At 46.1% G+C, this 21,438-nt stretch overlaps 1 protein-coding gene across 1 annotated transcript in view; it reads right to left on the reverse strand.

The window, feature by feature from the left end:
- LOC131271648 (KAT8 regulatory NSL complex subunit 3) overlaps positions 1-21,438 on the reverse strand; it is a 259,954-nt gene that overhangs the window by 159,477 nt on the left and 79,039 nt on the right. The window lies entirely within an intron of this gene.

Raw genomic sequence — 21,438 nt, forward strand, 5'->3', positions numbered from 1 at the left:
TCGAACAAGTTCAGTGGCATTGCCAGTTAGTGTACCCACAATGGGTGTCACACACAAGCCAATTAAGAGACCCTTGATAACGCAGTCCAAGAAGGACAGCAAGCGCAAAACGGCGAATGTTCAGCCAGCATCATCGTCGAACCCATTTGCCCTCCTGCAAGATGAGGGAGACAACGAGATGGAGCCCCCGTTTTGTGCACAGAAGCACAAAGACCAAAGCACCACACAGCCTACTCAGCTACCACCACCACCACCAATAACTATTGCTAGTAGCAACATGCACGACGTGCATAAAAAAGTCATCGAGGCGGGTGTAGTACGATACACCACATCAGCAACTTTCAAAGGTATCGTAGTGAGGACTACTAATACGAAGGACTTCAAGGCCGTGTGTCGTCACCTGCAGGCGGTGGGCACGGAATTTCACACATACCAACTAATCGAGGAAAAGACAACAAAAATCGTCCTCAGCGGCCTCATGGACATGCCCACGGAGGAAGTTATGGAAATTCTTAAAACGGAACTGCTTAACCCAGTGGCAGTGAAAAAACTTAACATAAAAAACAAGAGATATGACGAACAAGCGGTCTATCTTATACACTTCGCGAAAGGGACGGTAGACATAAAACTACTAAGGAAAATCATTGCCCTGGAGCACCAAGTCGTCCGATGGACATATTTCTCTGGCAAATCAGGCCCAATGCAGTGCAAAAACTGCCAACGCATTGGTCACGGTGCGGCAAATTGCTTTAGAACCTCTGTATGTGTTAAATGCTCCGGCAACCATAACTCAGCCTCGTGTCCCCTCACAAAAGAAGCTGGCGATGAAAAAATTCCGCAACACAAACTAAAGTGCGCGAACTGTGAAGGGAACCACACGGCGAACTATAGTGGCTGCCCAAAAAAAAAAAGTGCCCATCAGAACAGTCCCAAACCTAAAAAGATGAACAAATATCCAGATCAAAGCAAGGTAATGTTCACGACCAGTGACTTCCCCGCTCTTCCTCGTCAGACAAAACCTCCTTCCATCCCTAGCAAAAATCCTTCCACAAATACTAACCCATCCAGCGATGACCTTTTTTCCTCAGAAGAGCTGATCTCTGTAATCACAGAAACCTTCAGCAGCCTTCGTGCGTGCAAAACAAAAGAAGACCAAATAAAGGTCATCTTCACTATTGTTCAAAAACACTGTTTCCGATGAAATGGAGCAAGTAAGTAACTTAAAAATTGCATACTGGAACGCTAATAGCTTATCCAATAAAAAAATTGATTTGTATAGATTCTTAAAAAATCACTCTATAGATGTAATGGCCGTTGTCGAAACGTTCTTAAAATCAAATATTAGATTTCACCTTCCAGAGTACCGAACCTACAGATTAGACAGAGCCTCAGCCCCTAAGGGCGGCATTCTTATTCTGGTAAAAAGCAATATCAAACACTCATTACTACCTTCTCTGAATTTAAAAATAATTGAAGCAATCGGTATAAAAATCTACTGCACCAACACAGAAATCTCACTTATTGCTGCATACCATCCAGGTGGTAACTCAAACATAAATAGCTTCAAACAAGACATCAAGGCGCTGACCAGATTTAGGAACAAATTTGTTATCTGTGGAGATTTTAACGCTCGCCATCGAATGTGGAACTGTGTCACAAACAATCAGGCTGGAAAATCCCTATTTGATGAACTGCAAATAGGACAATTTTCAATCTTATACCCGGATTCCCCTACTTATATACCGTCAAACCCGAGTAGAAATCCATCTACCCTGGATCTAGTTTTGACAAATGAGCACCACTTTTCTAACCCTACGACCATTACCGACTTAAGTTCTGACCATCTTCCAGTCATTTTTACATTAAACAAAACCTGTACTAGCAACAACACACCTAATCAAATTCCCGACTACAACAACGCAAACTGGGACATATTCAAATCTTCTATCAGAAGTAATATTAACCCCGCCGAAATCAACCTCAGCAGTATGGTGCAAATCAGTCAAATAGATGAATTACTAAGCAAACTAACAGCATCGATTTTAGCTGCCCATGATTTAGCGGTTCCTCTAATCTCCCCAGGCAACTACACCATTACTGTTCCCCCGGAAATTATAAATTTGATCAAATTGAGAAACATGTATAGAAAAAAGTTACAAAGGCATAGACTAAACCCTAATTTCAAAAATATCTACAATGGCCTCAAACAAGAAATAGATCACAAATTAAGTAACCTAAGAAATACGGCTTGGTCAAAAAATCTGGAGTCCTTAAATCGCCAACAAAACAACAACAACAAGCTTTGGAAATTTGTTAGGATAATCAAAAATCAACCTAAAAGCATTCAAGCACTAAAAGTGAATGGTAAATTACTTCTGACCCCTATAGAAAAATGTGAGGCTATTAAATCCCACTTCCACAACGCTCACAATATCACCATCAATAACATCAGTACTGTTCAACATAAGGTTAACTCGACAATTTCAAACTATTTTCACTGCTCCCCCGTTCCCAGTCTTTGCCCTTCCGACCTAATCAAACCTAGCGAAATAAAAAAAATCTTGAAGAAACTCAAAAACAAAAAATCCTCGGGTTTAGACAATATCAATAACAGAACTATTAAACGCCTGCCAAACAACGCTATTACTTTTTTTACACAAATTTTGAATGGCTGCCTAAAATTGGGATACTATCCTAAAGACTGGAAAACAGCTAAAGTAATTCCAATTCCCAAACATGGAAAAGATTTAAGCCAGCCTTCCAACTATAGACCAATAAGTCTATTAAATTGCCTGGGGAAATTGTTTGAAAAAATTATCGCTCAAAGACTGAAAGTTCACACTGATAGTAGGAATCTGATTCCTGATGCTCAGTTTGGATTCCAACCAGGTCTCTCCACAACACATCAATTACACAGATTAAAGAATGATATTGTTAAAAATAGAGAGCTGAGGAAATCAACGGGTTTAGTAATGCTAGACTCAGAAAAAGCTTTTGACTCCATTTGGCATGATGCACTTATATTCAAACTAATAAAATATGAATTCCCAAATTACTTAATTCATATTATAACCAGTTTCCTAAGAAATAGAATCAACGCAGTACATATCTATAAAGCTAAGTCCACGAACTACTCTCCAACAGCCGGTGTTCCCCAGGGCAGCGTACTATCTCCGTTACTATTTAATATTTTCACTGCTGATATTCCCAAAATGCCAAACTGTTCCCAATATCTGTACGCAGATGATTTTGCAATAGCCTCTAGTAGCAAGCAAGCCAAAACTATTGTAAACAACTTGAACAAAGCACTCCACACGTATGAAAAATATTGCAGTAAATGGAAACTCAAGATAAACCCAAATAAATCTGAAGCGATATTTTTCACTAGATACTACAGCAACAGGAAAATCCCGTCCAGAGAACTACAGTTATCTGATACTAACATACCGTGGAGCACAACAGTAAAATACTTAGGTATGACTTTCGACAAACGCCTAACATTTAGAGAGCAAATCGAAAACACAACTATAAATTGTGAAAAAATATTTAGAAGCCTATACAGTTTCTTAAACAGAAAATCTAAGCTTAATATGCAAAACAAACTTCTCTTGTATAAGTCTCTAATTAGACCAATAATAGCGTATGGCGCTCCAGTGTGGAATTCCTGTGCAAAAACACATAAACTAAAACTACAAAAAACCCAGAACAAATTTCTAAAAGCTTGCCTGAACGTAGTCCCGTGGTATCGAACATCTACCTTACACACAATATGCAACATAGATAAGATCGATACATTCCTTAATAAACTGAACTCTAAGTACATGGAAAAAACATCCTCACATCCTAACTCCCTACTAACAAATTCCCTCCACCCTCCCTAAATCTGGTTACATCCACAGTCACAAATCCATTACCATCCATATTCCTTAGTCACTGGTCTATTGCGAACATAGCTAAGGATAAACATCCAAAAACAGTCTATCTTAAGTTCAAAAGATGATTATCAATTAGTTAGATTAAGTTAGTTAGGAGTAAACTCATATTATTCAAATTTTTTTTTTTTTTTTTTCCTTTGTCCTGTGGTGGGTTTTAGGTATAAAAAATTTTTCCCACTCCAATCTCTAGACTCCTAAGAAGGAATTCAATTTAAAGTTAGCAAAGCTATGAAACTTCATTAACAATGAGGAAAGATGTTTATTTCGAACCCAGTAACTATGTAATTATTATTCACATTTTATTGTATTTTTATGTCCTACCCAATAAACTATACTACTACTACTACTACTACCACCAGAGCAGCAAATGACCGGCGCTGACGGTATCTTATAAAATTACCATTTTGGTGTTCTAGATTCGGCTATCGAAATTAGAACCGCTCGTAGCAAGCGGCTCTCCCTATTGTGCGGAAGGGAAAATCCTCTTGTTTGGTCACCCTTCCGCAGAGACTTACGCACATTTCCCCCCTCCCCCAGTTCCTGCCTATCCCTTCGGTGTGTTTTCCCTATAGTTTTGTGACTGCGAACGCAAGAAAGCGGAAAAAAGAACGGCAGATTCCCTTAGCCGCAAGCAGAGGCCGTACGCCGTTGTAGTGTTCTGCGCAGCCATTTAAGCTAATAAACGCTGCGCAGTACACAAAACCGTGTACGCAACACACGGCCGCTTCTAGGTTGCCAGTGGGGACTGGTTGGTCGGTCGGTTGGTTGGTTGGTTGGATGGTTTTTGCCGCAACGATGATGCTGCCTTGGCCACACACCATCTAGGCTTCTTCTCGGGAAGGGGAGAGAGTTGAAACCTCTTCTAACGTGCTAATAAATAAATACGGGTGGTTCGTGCTGATGCATGGCTGCCGGGAAGAAATCGAAAAACCAACTCCGTACCAAAAACCAACCAAAACGCTGCCTACCCTCTCAAAGACCAGAATATATGGCGATGATGTGTGGCACTTTGGACGGGAAAACGGGGTCTCTGGGGGGCGGGTGGGAGAAGAGACGACTGAAGTGTGCACACATGTTCAGAAAAAAAATTTGGTATGCATACGAAAAAATGCTGGTGACGTACGTGCGTCACATAGACATTTTTTCCCCCTGCTTCGAGACCCTACACGCGTGTGTATTGTGTGCGCTGCACGAATGATGCCAACAACGTGTATATTCTCGAGGCCAGCACTATATGGCTGGCCTACCCAGGCGGAAACTAAGTAGAACATACGGCGGCCTCGCGATCCAGAAGTCAAGCTTTCAATTAACTTCAATTAGATTCGAACAGTTCCTCGGAATGTGAAGCGAAAAAAACTGGGAATCTTGCTCCTAGACGGACCACCATCTCTGCTAACCATCGAGCAGCAGCAACGCATACCATTCGTTTCGACATCGCTCGATCGTTGCCTAGGGGGACCGGAAGGCAGGTTGCTGTTTCTTCTCGAAACTTCATTCTTTTCAAGTCCACACTTTTGACGTACTCGCCGTGAAATGGGTGAAGATTTCACCAAAAGCTAATTATTTCCCGTTTGAGGTGATCCGGAGCGTTACTATCGCAATCTATTTCCAACGATCACTAATCCTTTCCGTTCCATTGCCGAGCAGTCCATCCATCGTCGTTTATTGCACGTGAAACTCTACGCAGACTTTACACACCTTTCGAGTCTGTTCTTCTGGGTGACTTGGCCTCACACACACGCAAAAAGCTCTTCATGGTTTCTCCAGCGATACGCGAGAATTTCACAGAATGTCACTTTACGAGGTGTTTGCTTCGTCGGGAATTTTCCAGACCATCACCGAATGTTCGTGTAGGAATTTGGACACACATTTCGGGTCACACGAGGTTTCCGGCGGCGGTCGATCCCTGCCGCTGCTGCCCACCAGCAGCAATTCCGCACGGTCCAAAGTCCAGCCAAAACCACACTACCGTTTCCTTCCGTGTGTACCAGTGAGGGAAAAAAAATTCCACGAGCGCGCAAATCGCTTTTCTTTGCCGTGAACATAGTAGGCCAACCAGACCAAATCGAACCGCAATAGACAAAAAGGCAGGGTATTGTTCGTAGCAATAGAAACAGCAATTACAGCACCAACGAATAAACCACCGCACCAACACCGAAATCGCACTCAGCGCAGGCTAATCAAGCAGCACCAGCAGTACCAGCACCAGCAACAGCATCGGCAGGGACAGCAGTAGCAGCAGCAGCAGCAGCAGCCGCCATTGGGATGATGAGGATGACAGGCGCAGAGAGAAATAAAACTGCGTGCTTTCGCCGCCGAGACCGATCGAGAACTGTTGTGCAGCCAGTCGTGTTGGTTCAGCTGATACCCAGGCGCACTGTTCCGCCGCCGGCTCCGACACGCGGGGTCGCTCTTGCTCGCTCGCACGCCTTTGCACGCGCCCAGGACCGGTTCGAGCCGTCGAATTGCTGTTCGCTTTTCGTGGAACCTTAAAAAGAGGAAAGGGTACACGCGCGCAAAAGGGCGATATATTGCAGGGAATCGCCGTCCGACGACGCGACGAGACGAAACGGACGTCACCGGCGCTGCAGACGGGCGGCGTACTATAGTTGTCGGTCGCGCCGCGCCGGCCCATCCTTCGGGCCCCCCCGCTTGCACCACCACAGCCCGATTGCCGACGCACTCTTGCGTTCCGGGTGGAAATGAAGAAAATTCCAGTACACGGCCACGTTCTTCCCCTCGCGCGCTTTAAAAACGGCCACTATTGCCACGCACACCAGCTCTATTGTTCATCCCGGGTTCACTACTACCATCGTGTGGTTTTTTTTTGTTTTTTTTGACACGGAGTTTCGCTTGAGCAACGGGGATTTGGCAGATTTTCTTTTTTTTTCTTTTCATTCCTTCAAGACAACGTCTCCTTGGCGAAATGTTTCATCTCACCGTCGGTGGTGGCCGGATTGAAGAGTAATGGTTTTTTTTCTACCTTCTCGTTGCCTCCCCGTTCCGACCCGGAACGCTCGGCTCTAGCCCCCGGTTAGTGGCACACCACTACAATGCTCGCAGACCGTTTTACAGCCGTCACGCTTGACGTGCGCTACAGCAGAAGCAATGGGGAAAGCAAACTCGAATCGAAGGACGACCTGGCCGACGAGAGATGCATGCGCCCCTGGTATGATCGACCGACGAGCACACACTGGTCGGCTGCATGGAAGTCTCGGCAGCCACGGAGCGGCCCCTCAGATCGGCCCAAGATGGACGCACACACAATCGACGATCCCGCGCGGATCTTCACTGAACCACACAAACTCGCGCACGCATTCCAACCCGCATCCCGACCGAGCCGCGCGACGGACGGGACCCGGAATGACCGCACGACGATCATTCCGCCGACGCGGTGTGTGTGTGTGTGTATGTTTGCGGCGCTAACGAGTGAAAATGTTCTAATTATAGGAAGCTGGAATTCCTAATTGGGTGACGATATCCCCGCCCGAAATCATTGCCCATTGGCTCCGATTGAGGTACACGGGCCGGCACGGGGCCCTCATAAAAATAGGCCATCCATATCGCGCCCTCGATGCATTTTCACAGCCATTCCCCCGAGCGCCATCCATACGGGTAATTCATGTGTCGTTAACGTCCCATTACTACGATTTGGAACCAGTTGGAGATAAATTTAACCATTCGATGCCGACCGGCACAACGGCGCAACCCGATCGCTCTCTCTTTTTTTTACGGTTTTTATGTTTTTTTATGTATTAGCTGGTATTGTTATGATTTCATTTGATCTATCTTCAATCGAGTTCCAAGCAGGGCTTTTCTCGTGTGAGAAAAGATATTTTTTGTGATATTTTAGTTGAGCTTATTAATCGCGGATAATGGAACATGAAAAGGTTTGGCAAGGTGAATCTTATTGTCTGCCTCTTCAAAAACAAAAAGAGCAAAATGGTTTAGTGAATTTGTTCCCCAAAAATATTTCAATAAATAAATTCGAAGAAAGTTATCAAATGCAAAACTAGCTATTAAAAAATCTCTTAGTCTGTGGAAAAGCATTTTTTCAACAGTGCAATTAACAAAATGATGTTTAACGAATGTTATGGGAAACTGGAGGCTTCAGAAGAGATTATCAACACATTTTTTATTTTTACTTGCTTATCAGTCTAACATGCTTTTATATGTTTCACTGTCTTTACTGCAGTACTAATTTTTTTTTCAGTTAGTCTTTTTATGACTCTTTTGCCGCAAATGTGTAAAGCACATTTTCGGTGAATTGCTATTATTTTGAATGTTTGTTTTATTTTTCTCAATAAAAAAATAACCGCTGTTTTCGGCATTTATGCATGTTGTGCTGTTTGCTGTATAATATTTGTGCTCAAAATTTCTAACTAGATTAAATGCCTTCAAAGCACTTTTTCAAAATCCTCTTTTTATGAAAGATGTATTTGAATTCGATGAAATGGTTGGTTTCATCGAGTGCTGTGCAATGTCTTGCTCATATTCATCCCATCTAATGATTGAATAAATGTATTCTTGATAAATCCACACGGAGGATCACGACTGCGTTGCATCTTTCCATTGAGGTGGTTCACATTCATCGCTCCGTTTTCTCGTGAAGGCATTTTCTATGATCGATGCTAAGACGCGGTCGGTTTAGTAGAAAGCCAAAACAACTGCGCAACATTGTAGTGACACCCACCACAAAAGGCCCACCCAAAACGGTCGCAAAACCTTCGGCCGAATCCGACGAGCAGCGATCATGTGACATTCCAAGAGGAGAGCATGCACACTAGCGGATGATGCTCTGGTGGCGACTTTATTCTGCCACTGCCACAGCCAGAAACTGGGCCTCCATCATTCGGTGGTGGTGACGAACGAAAAAAAAAAACCACTCGCACACACATTTCATCACAGACTCTTTCCGCTGATGATGGTGGTTTAAGGTAGGTGTCTTCTAGATGTCTTGTGTCAGCCCCTGCGCTGCTCGCTAACTGAACCATTGTTTGGGGAGTCATGCAGACGAAATTGTTGCTGTTCTTTTTTTCTTCCGTGGCCAAACCGCTTGCACCACCGGCCCCGCGGAGCCCTAGAGCTTTGCGCAACAGCTCCCCGCGAGCGAGTGACGTCCACCGTCGTCTACCAGAGTAGCAGCATCAACCTCAGATGCGATAGGTCCAGGCATCACTACCACCGAGTGCCAGTTTACACCCAGACCAAACCGGCGGCGTACGATGTATTGGGAATAATTGTGCTCCATACTTCCACCGGTTGGAGTTGCCAGTTCCGTTGATAATTCCTCGACGATGCTGGTCATGCTGCAAATCGTTCGTGTTTTTGTGGACGAAGATCTCGCTTGTACTTGTCATCGTCGCAAGGGTAAGTGTTATATAAATATGCCTTTTTTATCGCCCCTCGCATCCCGCCTATGGTGGTTGCGATCGTTTCTAATTACTTTTTTTGTCCGAATCACCCGACGACGCCACATTTCTTGCAACATCGCGTAGCGGTTGTTAGGCACAAAGTCCCTCGCAGCGGTCCGCCACATGCATCCCCTGGAGTCTTGGAGATCTTGGGACGGGCCAGATCGTGCTGCTCCAAGCAACGCTATGCTTCCCATCAGCATCGGCTTCATTGGTATGCACCAAGTACTGGCAAGTCCTGAAACTCCACATCGGGTTTGCCAACCTTCCGTTCCACCTCCCATCCGCGTGCGCGAGGAACTGGTTAAGGAATGCTGTTTTAAGATGTGTTGTTTCCTTTTTTCTTTTTTTTCTTTTCAGTTTTGTTCCATTTGAGGTCGTGGCATCGAATCGCTCCGAGTGTTCGTGTGCGGATATACGCGGTCGATCCGGCCATCCGCTCACTGCTTCGAGCACAACCATAAAGACACGGCCCGCTCTGTCCCTCGGCTCAGGCTCGACCCAGGAAACATGAATGAGTTGGATAGACCGCAGAATGTCCACCGGGAACGGGATAGCACCAGGGCGGGGGAGAGAGACAGAGCGTTCCACCACATGGTGGATATACACGCCAAGCATACCAGTATACATGAGTTGGCATGAGGGGGGGTCGTTCGTGAGATCAGCTGTCCCAGGGTGAAAGAGTTGGCGGTTCGTCGGTGGTCTTGAAGTCTGACCGTACCGTTACGATCGGGCAGACCTTTCACCGCAGACCGGGTGGGTTAATGTCTCTCTGAGGCAAACAGGTTAGCCGGAACTGCAATCATTTTCATGAGGACTTTTGGGGTTTTTGGGAAGACTTTATTTTCAACTCCAAGAATTTGTTTTAGCATAGCAAGCCGGAATATGTGAAGAGTCTCTTCGTTCCATTGGAGTACATCTTGAGCTCCTTCAAGTACACCTGCGTGGAACTTCCACCACAAATACTACGATACTGCAACCCCCTAATGGCATTGCATTCCAGAGATTCCGATCGGCTAGAAGTCAAGCGAAGGCTACTCAAACAACGCCTCAATCTGCCAGTGTGGAGTGGCGCACCACATCGTCCAGCCAGTGGAATGTCTTATCTTATCAGTACTGGTTGCATAACGCGCATGGGTTCCGTCCGCGTGGAGCTGCCTCTCAACCGTATGCCAACCCGGAAGCCTAAGACCCATTGACACATTCCATCACATCACGCAGCACCCTGGACTACGGCTGGCGTGACGCGCTAGGTGCGATAGTCCGTCCGGGTGGTAAGATGGTTTTGTAGGTCGTCGCGAAAAGATGAAACATGCGTTAGAAATATTAGCGTGCCTATGATAATTCCAGCTGCCGCTACTGAATGGGTCAGATTTTCCGCCGTGAGGCACCGATTTCTTCGTTTCCCAACGCCGCACTGTTCTGTTTCCCCCCCTCTCCGGATTCCCAGACCAAGGAACTTTCTCCAACCAACATCCTGTTCCCGTTTTATTCTTCTTACGTGTTGTACTGCCCGGTTTAGTTTCACTTCCAACTCAACGTGCATATATAGATCAACCCGGCACTAGGTGATTGAATTGTTGTACCCTAATCTGACCGGATCTGATCGATCTCTGGCATTCACCCGCGTAGCGCTGGTCCCATATTGCCCGGATAAAGCCGCATGTTTTGGGTGTTAGCGATTTCTCGCGTTCATTTTTTCGCTCCGCTGTCCTCACCACTTTGCAAGGAGCGATAGCATTCCGGCATATTTTCCCACCGATCGACCGGCCGCCAATCGCGACCGAGACCGCCATGGGTGAGGCGAGCGGCTCATAAATTTTTATGGAACCGTTTTTGAATGAAATCCCCGTGGCCTTTGGTAGAGATGCCTCGCTTTCTGGATGCCTGTTTTTCCCCTCTGGAGACCACGATCGGCTACACGATCGGGTTTCGGGATTCGATTCCGACCGACAAACAAACCTCCACCACCGTGGCCACCACCGGCGCTCTGCGTGGACTCCTCCTTTAGCTCTCGTCCGAAAAATTTCCTGCACCACGGGAGGCAATTTTCTGCCTAATTAATTACCAATTGGGTGAGGTGTAAGGTTTCCTGCGGCAGTTTCACCCGATCGGATCAGTCGTAGGCGATCGGATCAGACAGCGGGGCCGTCGCCGTCGTTTCAGATCATCAGTACGTCCCTTACGGACGGCACGGGGAGATATAGTGTTACTTCTTGGTAAAAAAGAAGTTATGGCACAAACGACCCGACCGTGCCGAGCCTTTGGCGGAGCTAGAGACGCGAAGTGTTGCGCGTATGAATGAGCCCGCTTATTCCCAGTGTCGCAAAGTCGCCAGCATCCCCGCAATCCTCCCGGCCTTCGAACGTTTCTCATCAGGCGATCCACTAGGCCTGCAATACCTGGCGAACGGCGATGGAATGACGATACCGTTAGAGCAAAATAGATTGAGCGGGATTTCGCCCGTGTTGTCCGTGCTTTTTGGGTGGGCATCTTAAGTTCCTCCGAAAGGCCATCGGGTTCGGCTTGCATCGCTACAACGACTGCGGATTTTCGGCTGCTTGAAACGTTCTGTTCCGCCTTTTACTCACCTTTTAAGATCTCCGAGACGTGGTGAGAACTCCCAGAAACTAGTCGAACAAGTTATCCATTTGCTCCCAACCGAACAGCAACTGGTGGTTGACCGGGGGTTTTTGCAGTTCCTACAATAGTTATTCCCCTTGTATGTGTGTGCCGTGTTTGCTAATTAACAGGCATTCTTTTCGTTGCAAGAATCCCTGAAAACCATCGGAAACGCCGCTTTGGGTGTGCAGAAATCTTTGGCAGACGACGGAGGGCCGGAACCCATGTTTCGCACGAGCTTAAACCGTTCCCGTTCGATGGGCAACGGCTCACCGTCTAATGCCACAAAGGGAACCCTAAAGCCCCTTCCCGGTGGTGTTGAAGTTCCTCGTTTGCCGAAATTAGGATTGCCATCGCGAGGTATTCAGTCCGATGGTCCGTTCAGTGGCGAGGCGGCTTCTTGTGGGCTTTCATTTGCTACAAAAACCTACCGGCAGGCAGGGGAACATGCATGTTTGGCAGATTTGGCGAGGGGAAGAATCTGGTCGCGCGGACGTCAATGTCCATCGTTTGCTCTGCTAGGGGCTCGGCGGAAGGGCGAGTTGCGACAGCAACCAACTCGAACTCGATCGTGCACGAACCGATAGTACCGAGGTGCAGAAGCTGCCGGGAAGCATAGGAGGGAACCAAACATGATGTTACATTCCACGGCTAACGAGCCCTCGATGGATGGACGATGTGTGGCTCGTGTGTGTGTGTGTGTGTGTGTGTGTTTGGGACGAAAATTGCCCACTTCCCATGCCTTCCCGGTGCCCTGTTTTCACACACAAGCACAAGCAAAACGGCGATCGTATCAGCCCTTCCCGAAAGGCTACGTTTTAGTCAAACACTCACTGAGTGTAATCGCCACCACCAACAGCAAATATTTTCAAGGTCAAAAACCTCGGTCGCGAGGAATAGAATTCGCGAGCCACCACCGACGGAAAGGCTGCACCCGACAAGCTGGTCAACGATCCGGACGATGTCCAGTAGAGGCTCAAGTACCTCGCTTCAGAAAGAGAGACAGAGAGTGGTACCCAAGTTCAGCATCCATTAAAGTGGCTTCATCGCATTCCTTGATGGCTCGCGTGCGCACGCGAACACACACACACACACATACACAAAGACAGGGTTTGGCCTTAACAGGGTTTTGGTATGCAACTTCTAATGCTACTCGCGCCTCTTTCATGAACCCCCTCGGTATACTTCGGTGGTCAACAATGATTTAGAAAGCACGAAAGCGGTCGAATCTGGGATGGACCGGTGTGTGCTACTTCGGTTGGTACAGGAGGATATTGTGTGCATTCCAGCCTACTCTCGTAGAGTCCCGCGAAGCGGTGGGATCAATTCTCCCCAAAGAAAAATCCCCCGACAAGGAAGTCCACCTAAAACTCGCGAGTCTCTCAGCGCGCCGTGCGAACCGTGCAGTTCAAGTGCGAGGCCTGATCAACAGGATTCTGGACCTGCGACCCGATCAGACGTTACCGACACACCGGGCCGGCACAAAACCCGTACGGCAAAGACCGTTGGGCCCGTTTTAGGAGTATCGCCCGTCGTCCACGTCCGGAATGTTGCCGGGGTTGCTGAAACTTGAGAAACCTTCTTACACCCGGCGTTGCCCGCGATCACCCGCGGGCATCGTGTCCCTTTATCTCCAGTCTCCCCGCACCACGCACCAGCTTATGCAAGCGACCGATCCCTGGAAGATGCCCCGGCAGAAGGCAGCGCATCAATTCACATTTGTATTCAGCAGCAGATACTGACATTCCAAATCGTCGGCTGCGCGGTCTGGCTCGGTTTTGAGGTGAAACTTGCCCGCTCATGTGTGCCTCTGAGCCTATATAGTGTTTTTTCCGCCATTCTTTCCACTTTACCCTGCTGCGCCCGTTGTATGTCGCGCTTTCACGCGGCGTGTACCATTGAGCATTAAAGTTTCGTGAAGTTTGTGTTGTTGTCTCTCCTTACTTTTGGGGCGGTTAGACTCGGTTTTTGTTTTTTTGTTGTTTTGGCAGATCGTTAGATGGTGCATTTTTTGGCGTACCCTTTTCGAAGGGGATTGACGAAAAGGGGGCAAAGGGATGAAAAAGTGGCTGGACTCAGCATGACGCGGGCTTGCTTTGCGCCGTGGACAGGTTTGCATGAGCCGTCCCGCGAAAACACATCCAGAACGTGTTTCGCCGCTCAGATTACGCATGAATAGACTTCTGGGAATTTCGTGAAGGTCTGAGGTAGAGATATTTTTTTTGCCAAACTTTTCCTGTGCCAAAAAGCGTCAATTATGTAGCGCGGTTCGACAATGAGTTCTCAAATTTTTAAAGGTAACAACCATCCAGTATTGCCTTTTATCAACAGATAATTAGACAAACAATTTTTCATACTATTGCATTTCAAACTATAATGATTGTTAAAATACGAAATAAATGACAAATTATTGAGATTCTTTTTACCTTTCTTGTTACTGCTTCATTAATGTTGGGTGTTTTTTAATCTTTCATTGAACATTGTTTTCTACCTTCATTTACATTCATATTTACATTAATCTAAATTGATTATGTTTCATTAAAAATATTTAACCTTAGATAAAATACCTCTGTTATATTTTAGTTTAGAGATTAAATTTTTTTTTATTTGTCATTCGTTCATTTTTTGTATATTTCGCTTGGTATGCAAAAACTAGGCTGTTGCAAAAAACGCTCTTTTTCTCTTTTTATTTTTTTCAAGCACTTTAAGGTAGCAGTAATTTGTTTTGAGATTTGATTGAGAGTAGTTTTTCTTTAATTATGGGCTTTTTTATTTTTAAAATAAATTAATATTATCAAATTGTATATTAAAAACTATCTATAAAAAAGTCAAAGACAGATCAAGTCAAAGACAGATGCATGTCGAATTCCTGTGCGTTTCATAGTCAAAAACAGATGAATATGTTGGCTAACGAAAGTCGTTTTTGGTTTGAGAGACGTAGGATTTTGTTTCGCCAACTGGCCGCATAATTGCGGTAGTAAGCTGATTTTGGTCCATTCATTAAAAAACATCGTTATTTTTTGCTCGTTAGAAAGGAAAGAGTTCAATGTCCCTCCTGCTTCGCAAAAGCAGCAGCTACAACATTCACGCCGCTAAAGAGATTCAGCAAACGGGAAGCATGAAGACGTATGATTGCCCAGCGTGTTGCCAGCATGGCAGCGACGTCGTGCTTTCGCCGGCTTTCTTTTAAGCAAACAAGCGTCACCCAACCGTTGGGCGGGCGAGTGGTGGTGGAAAGGATGTCACATTGGGCTACTTCCATGTGCCGTGATGTTTTCCCGTGTCGCAAACGCAGAACGATCGCATGGTTCTGCCGGACGAACCGCACCGGACAGGTATTGCAAGCTGATCGGGTCCGATGATTTTAACATATCCAACGAAACCACCAACGGTCGTGCAATCGTGCTGTTAAATGCTGGCCAGCAAAGCAGCATAACATTAGACTTCCCAGTCAGCACTCCCGTTGGCCGCGTTGGAGTCTCCGTTTTCCTGCAACGTTGTCGAATTCCTGTGCGCTCCCGATGGCGTTCCGTACCCGTGGCGTTAGATCTAGCCTTCGTCCCCTCCCTCCCCCTCGGCCACCCGGCTCAGGTTCACCATTAGCCATTTGCGTTCAAACGACTTTCTAACGGGATATGGCATTCTTTCGCCGCCAACAAGACAAGGCCACACCGAGTGTTTTGTTGAATGAAAGTTCGAACACGAGGACAGTTTCCATTTGTGTTTCAGCCCGCGAGCCCCCCGCCCCCAGCACCACAGAAGTGCTGGAATGTGAAGCCGAAGATAGACAAGAAGGCCGGTGAAGATAAACTAGAGAGAGAAAAAAAGGTATATGAAGAAAAAGGAGCGGAAAAAATATGGCGAAGGGGAGCCAATGGGAAGGATGGATAATGGGAGAAAAAATGACGATGATCGGAAGAGAGTGTGAAGAAGAGAGGGCATGCATAAACCGTCTTGCACGACTATTTGAATAATCATTCACAGTTTCCACGGTAGGGTCCGTTTGGACGGCTAGAGTTTTTTTTTTCTAGTTTTCTTTCCCTCGAAATTGTTGACTGGCTGTTTTCTATCCGACTTGACCACTGCTTACTGATCAAATAAAAGACCGATGAAAAGAAAAAGTGGGCACAACTTAGTGAAACCATTTCTACCATTTCGGTTATGATATTTTCTATCTATCAAATGGAAAATTTTTTTCACAGTCTTGAACGATGTTGAAAAATTAGCGAAAGGCTGCCTGTAGTTACGGATTCCACAAGGTTCCAACAAGTCCTTAAAATATAACTGGGATGTAATTCGTCGATGTGTAACTTGTATGGCACGGAGCCCCACCTTAGTGAATTATAACGTTTGGCTTTAGTTGATAGTTCATCTTAAAAACCCAATGTTGACTTCCGTAGGTAAGGTATGTATTTCCAATCTAAATGACGACTTTCATATGTTATTGACTTTTAAAATCTTCATTCCGTATTTCTACCAAGGTTCACCCATCATCACGCATGCAGTAGATGCATATTGAAGATGTAGAGAGCTATACGAAAACAAAAGCTAGATAACATTTTCTTAAACAAACATTTTTTACTTCAATTTTACATAACTACCAGTATTATTGCAATGAGACTTTCTTTATATAAATCAATAAACTGCATCGAATTAACTTGGTAGTAAAACTGTCGATTCCAGAATTGATTCTAAATATGTTGTACCCGATCGGTACCGTACCGATCAGTTTCCATAATCAAGGATAGCTTTGGAATATTGGTACCAAATCTACAACGTTGTTTAACATTTTCCAATTGTTCAAATATTAACAACCTACTTGAACCCTCTGCCGTATCGAACTTTTCATACGGTGAGCCGAAAGGTGCAGCCACTCCCATCCATTGCACTCTGCCTTTCCCGGGGGGGCATTGCATGTGTGTACGTTTGCGCCTGTGTGCTGGATCCATAGATACTGCTTCATCTCACTTTTTCGACTTTCGAGACCGAGATCAGCGACTACCGACGATGAGACGATGGCTGCTAAGCAAACCCGAGAGCCTGCAAGCCATTTAAGGCCGGCGCCTTGGTTGTGTCCTCTTTTTACGCTCCGTTCTGGAAATCATCGGGAACTGGAAGACTCCCGTGTTGGGGCTCCAAGCACTGGAAAGAAAACGAGTTCAAACTCTCATTAAAATGGACATGCCCTGCGATTTTGGTCCGCTATCAGAAGATTTTGCCGTATTCCAGGATAGCACTGGAAGCTAAAGAGGTTAGATATAACGTGCGTGGCTTAGGATATGTGAGTTGGAATGACGGGGGCTTCATTAGACTTTATGAAACTGGAACTTAGTTGAAAGAGAATAGTGTTCCGAGGGAATAGTGTTGATCTACTTATAGAGTACAATAAGTTTTGGATTTCGGATTCCCCTAGGACCAACATGCGCGACATACGCAATGTATGGTCCATCAACTATCAACCTATCAACTATATGCATTCTTCTATTACATCGAATCTCTTTCTCAACTCTCTGAAGCGTTGGGCATGCATGGATCGTGCAGATCATACGGTTGGTGGCGTTCCCCAAGAATATTGTCCAATTTAGAGGATAACGAAGAACGAACCGGGCGTCTCTCATATGCATCGACCGGGCCAAGAACCTGGACCGCCGTTGGTCTTTGCATTCTACCAATTTTGTACCTACCCCGTTACCTGGCGTGCCCATCTCCGTGACCTCAGTCCGCACAAACCACTGCCCAAGATGGCGACGGTAGCGGTGACGGCGACGATGGTGGCGGCGGCGGCATTATCATCTTGCCTTTTTAGCGCGCTCGACACGGCCAGCGCCTCTTCTCCACGTCGTTCATCTTATCTCCATCGATCCGCGGTCCCCGGCCAGGGTCGCCCTTTATCCCCACCTCTCCACACAATTTTGACAGCTCCTCCTGCAGTTGGGTTCTCGCAGGAGGTTTGTCGAATCGGTTTTTCTTTTCCTTAATTTTTCCTTTGTTGTGTGTTCCGCATCGACCGCTCCAGCGATCTCCAGCGAGACCGCTCTCGGTCTCCAACCCTTTGTGGTCCCGGTCGGTTCGTCCGTCCGTCCGACCGACCTCGACCGCTTTGCTCTCCATCAAATTTGGATGCTGCGAAGACTGGAGCAAAAGCGAACGGGTGAAAACGAGGGCAGCGATGCGAACGAAGGAAAGAGAGGGTAACGGCGAACGAACGGCCAGCCCAAGGAGGAGATCAAAAATTGATCACGGAAGATCACGCCCGGCGTTGGAACGCCCCAGGATGGGGAGGGGTGGAAGTGCGCCCAGCGCCGGGCGGAAGGACGGTGGACTCGCCCGAACCGCACCATGGCCCTGGAATGTGTGGGAATTTTTCGAGATAGGAATGCGGTGCGCTCCGTGCCGGAAAGGACTATGGTAGCTTTTCACTCCTTTCATTTTGGGCTCGACGCTGCGGATGCTTTGGTTCATCGTTTCGCCCGCTTTCGCTTACAACGTGATCGTTTCTTGCCGGTCTCTGCATCTATCTCCCTCCTGCTCTTTCTTATTCTTCGGCTCTGGCTCCCAACATCTGATGGCTTGCCAGCGCACAACCACCTCGCCGGGCCGCGGAAAGATCGGCTTCTCGCCCTATTAAGGTTATGTGCGGTTTTCTGCTGTTATGTTTTTATTTGTTAATTTTTTATTTTGTTTATATCCTCGCACGATCGCGGGGGTTGCGGTACCGGTTCGTGGTGTTGTTGTTGGTTGGGATTGGTTTGTGTGTAGGAAGGGGGGTGGGGCGGGGGAGGGGACCACTCTGCCGGCTTTGGCCAAGGGCCTGTGGGAAGCAGGATTGTATTTTGTTTCCCGTACGCCGATGCGGGCGATGATGTTGTCGGTGGGGCTGTTTGGTTTGACTTTTCTTTTGCAAACCGTTGCCTTTTTCATCCTCCTTCCATGGTTGCCTGTGCGTGTGTGTGTGGATGTGTTTATGCTATTTTGTTGTTTTGTTATTTGTGTTCGGTGGTCGCCTGTCGGCTTCACTTTTTTTTGTTTTTGTTTCGGTATGCTGCGCCGCCTGTCCCCGGTCCCGGGTAGATACCGATACTTGGGGCCACCCCGTTTCGTGGCCAAAATGGAAAAAGAAAGAGTTTGTGCAGTTAACAAGTAACAATCAACGGGGCCGGGAGTGTGAATAGGATAGTAAGCGAGCGAAAGAGAAACATCGACTCGAGGTAAGGGCAGAGGTTCTTAACCCTCTTCACATCACAGAACATTTTGAACGGCATACTTCGGTAAGGACAAAATCACAATTATTTCTAGAAAACAAATTCAGACATCCAATGGAAGTAAGTAAGTTGACATCCGTTAGGAGCTTTTAGTTAAATATACCTACAAACTATTTTTTAATTTAAAAAATATCAAGAGAGGAAATAATGGATTTTGTTGTTGTTGTTTCTTAAAGGCAATTGTAGCTCAAAGTTATCAGAAATAGTCGTACATGCGCCTCGGGAATTACAACACAAATTGCAGCCAAACATGTTCTTTGGATTTACACCAATACGGCTATTAAATCCAGCTTCCTAGGCCTTCTAGACCAGGGGCTAAAAACCGACGACTATGGCCATGCGTCATTGCCGCGTCGGGCAATATGTTGAACTGGAATCTATTCAGCATGAGGTAATAATAGGAAAAGCGTTAGTTCTGACCACGGCGGAAGACAAGAAGCTAATGATTTATTAGTTAAACGTGCGAGACACCGTGGATAACTGAGATAAGGATAATTTAAACGTTAGTTTTAAAATATTTAAACGTGAAATAACTATAGCTTCAGAACCATTCATTCGAACGATTAACGAAAAGATTATCCCAAACACAAATTTTAGAATATGTGTACTATGATGTACGATCAGATTGAACAGCCGAATGAATTTTCAAATTATCTTTTTAGAGGTTCTTCTTAATTAAATAATTAATTAGCCGCTTTCCAACAGAAAGAACTGTGATGTTAGTTCTCGGTGCTCGGAACAATCCAATTTTATTGGGTCAGTAATACAATTTCACGCAGGTTCGTGGTTGAGAATCTCTGGCTTAAGGAATGGAAGGCAAAATGAAAGGATCACTCTGGGCGGTCGATAACTGTGTGTGTGTGTGTGTATTGGGGTGGGAATGTGGGCTGGGAGAAGGAGAAAACGATCATAGAAGATGCAGGAGAAGCTGGCGCTGGGCGATTGAAAGGGATGAAGCAGGACGCTTTCCAGAATGAAGCATTCGGGTAGGTCGATCCGTGCGGTGGCCATTCACCCGCCATTCCGGTTCCACCTTCACCACCGCTAAGCCCACGTCCCTCCCCCACCGTCCCATTCCGCCTCACGTTGCGACTTGTTGTATACGATTTAATGCCACATTTGCTAGCGGTTGCAAATTCGCAACATATTGGCGTTCCATCGGTGTTGTAAGTGTGTATGTGTATGTAGGGTGTATGGCACGGGAAGGAGGAAGAAGTACCGGGCCAGCAGCTCCGGGTAGCGGGTCGCGGAATCGCCTGCGGTATTTTGTGTATTGAACTTGAAATTTGAATAAAATTACTGGACTGCCGTGCCGCCAATGAAACACGACCACGAAAACGCCGGCCAATAAATCAAGCGCACTTTCCACCGCCGCCATCACGATCTTTTCGCCGAAGGATGGTGATTTGCTCGAAAGCGGGCCGAGAATGTCGAGTGTGTGTCCAAGTGAGTGTGTGTGTGTGTGGGGGGTTTGATAGGGGAGATTTTTCCCCAAAACCCGATGACGCCCTCTTTCTACCTCCAATTTTCGTCGCAAAACGCTGGCGTTTAATATTCGTTCCGTTTCGGGGCCATTTTTGTTTTTGTTTTGTTTTGTTGTCAGCCTGCTTTTTCTTATTGTATTGCTTTGTTGCTGTGATTTTTTTTTCTGTTTTTGCATCGGGACGTTTCTTTTTCGGGCGATTTTTAACATCGCCGTTTTTGGCGCTGAAGCACCGATCGTTGCAGTGCGACTTTTTGCACCCAAATGTTCCCATCAATCGGGCTGATTGGATCGCCAGGCCAGGCAAGCGCAGAAGTTGAAATGGCGTACAGTTTGGAAAGTAGTTTAAGAAGAAGCCCGTTTACAAATGTTTTGTGTTTCCAGCATTATTTTTCCCCCCCCCGATGAGCTATGGATAAACTTAACAGAATTAGACGAAAGTTTTATGAATTTTCGTCTTGATTTGGTAAGCAGGTTACATTCGTTATCCACGTCCACGCCGGCAGACCTTGAAGGAATTTGCACTAAGCTTCCGGTGTTACGGAAACATATCTACAATTTATGTTGGAAAAAAAAACAATTTGTTAAGGCTCGTAAAACTTTTACCCGGAAAAGGAAAACCGAAAAAAAACGAAACCGCTGTCCATGATTCCTAGTTTTTTTTTTTTGGGATTTGATTTTTCCGCACAGTCAAGCACATCTTTTTCGCATGTGAAAAATCG

This window comes from Anopheles coustani, chromosome 3 (genome assembly GCF_943734705.1).
Source record: "Anopheles coustani chromosome 3, idAnoCousDA_361_x.2, whole genome shotgun sequence".
Lineage (NCBI taxonomy): Eukaryota > Metazoa > Arthropoda > Insecta > Diptera > Culicidae > Anopheles > Anopheles coustani.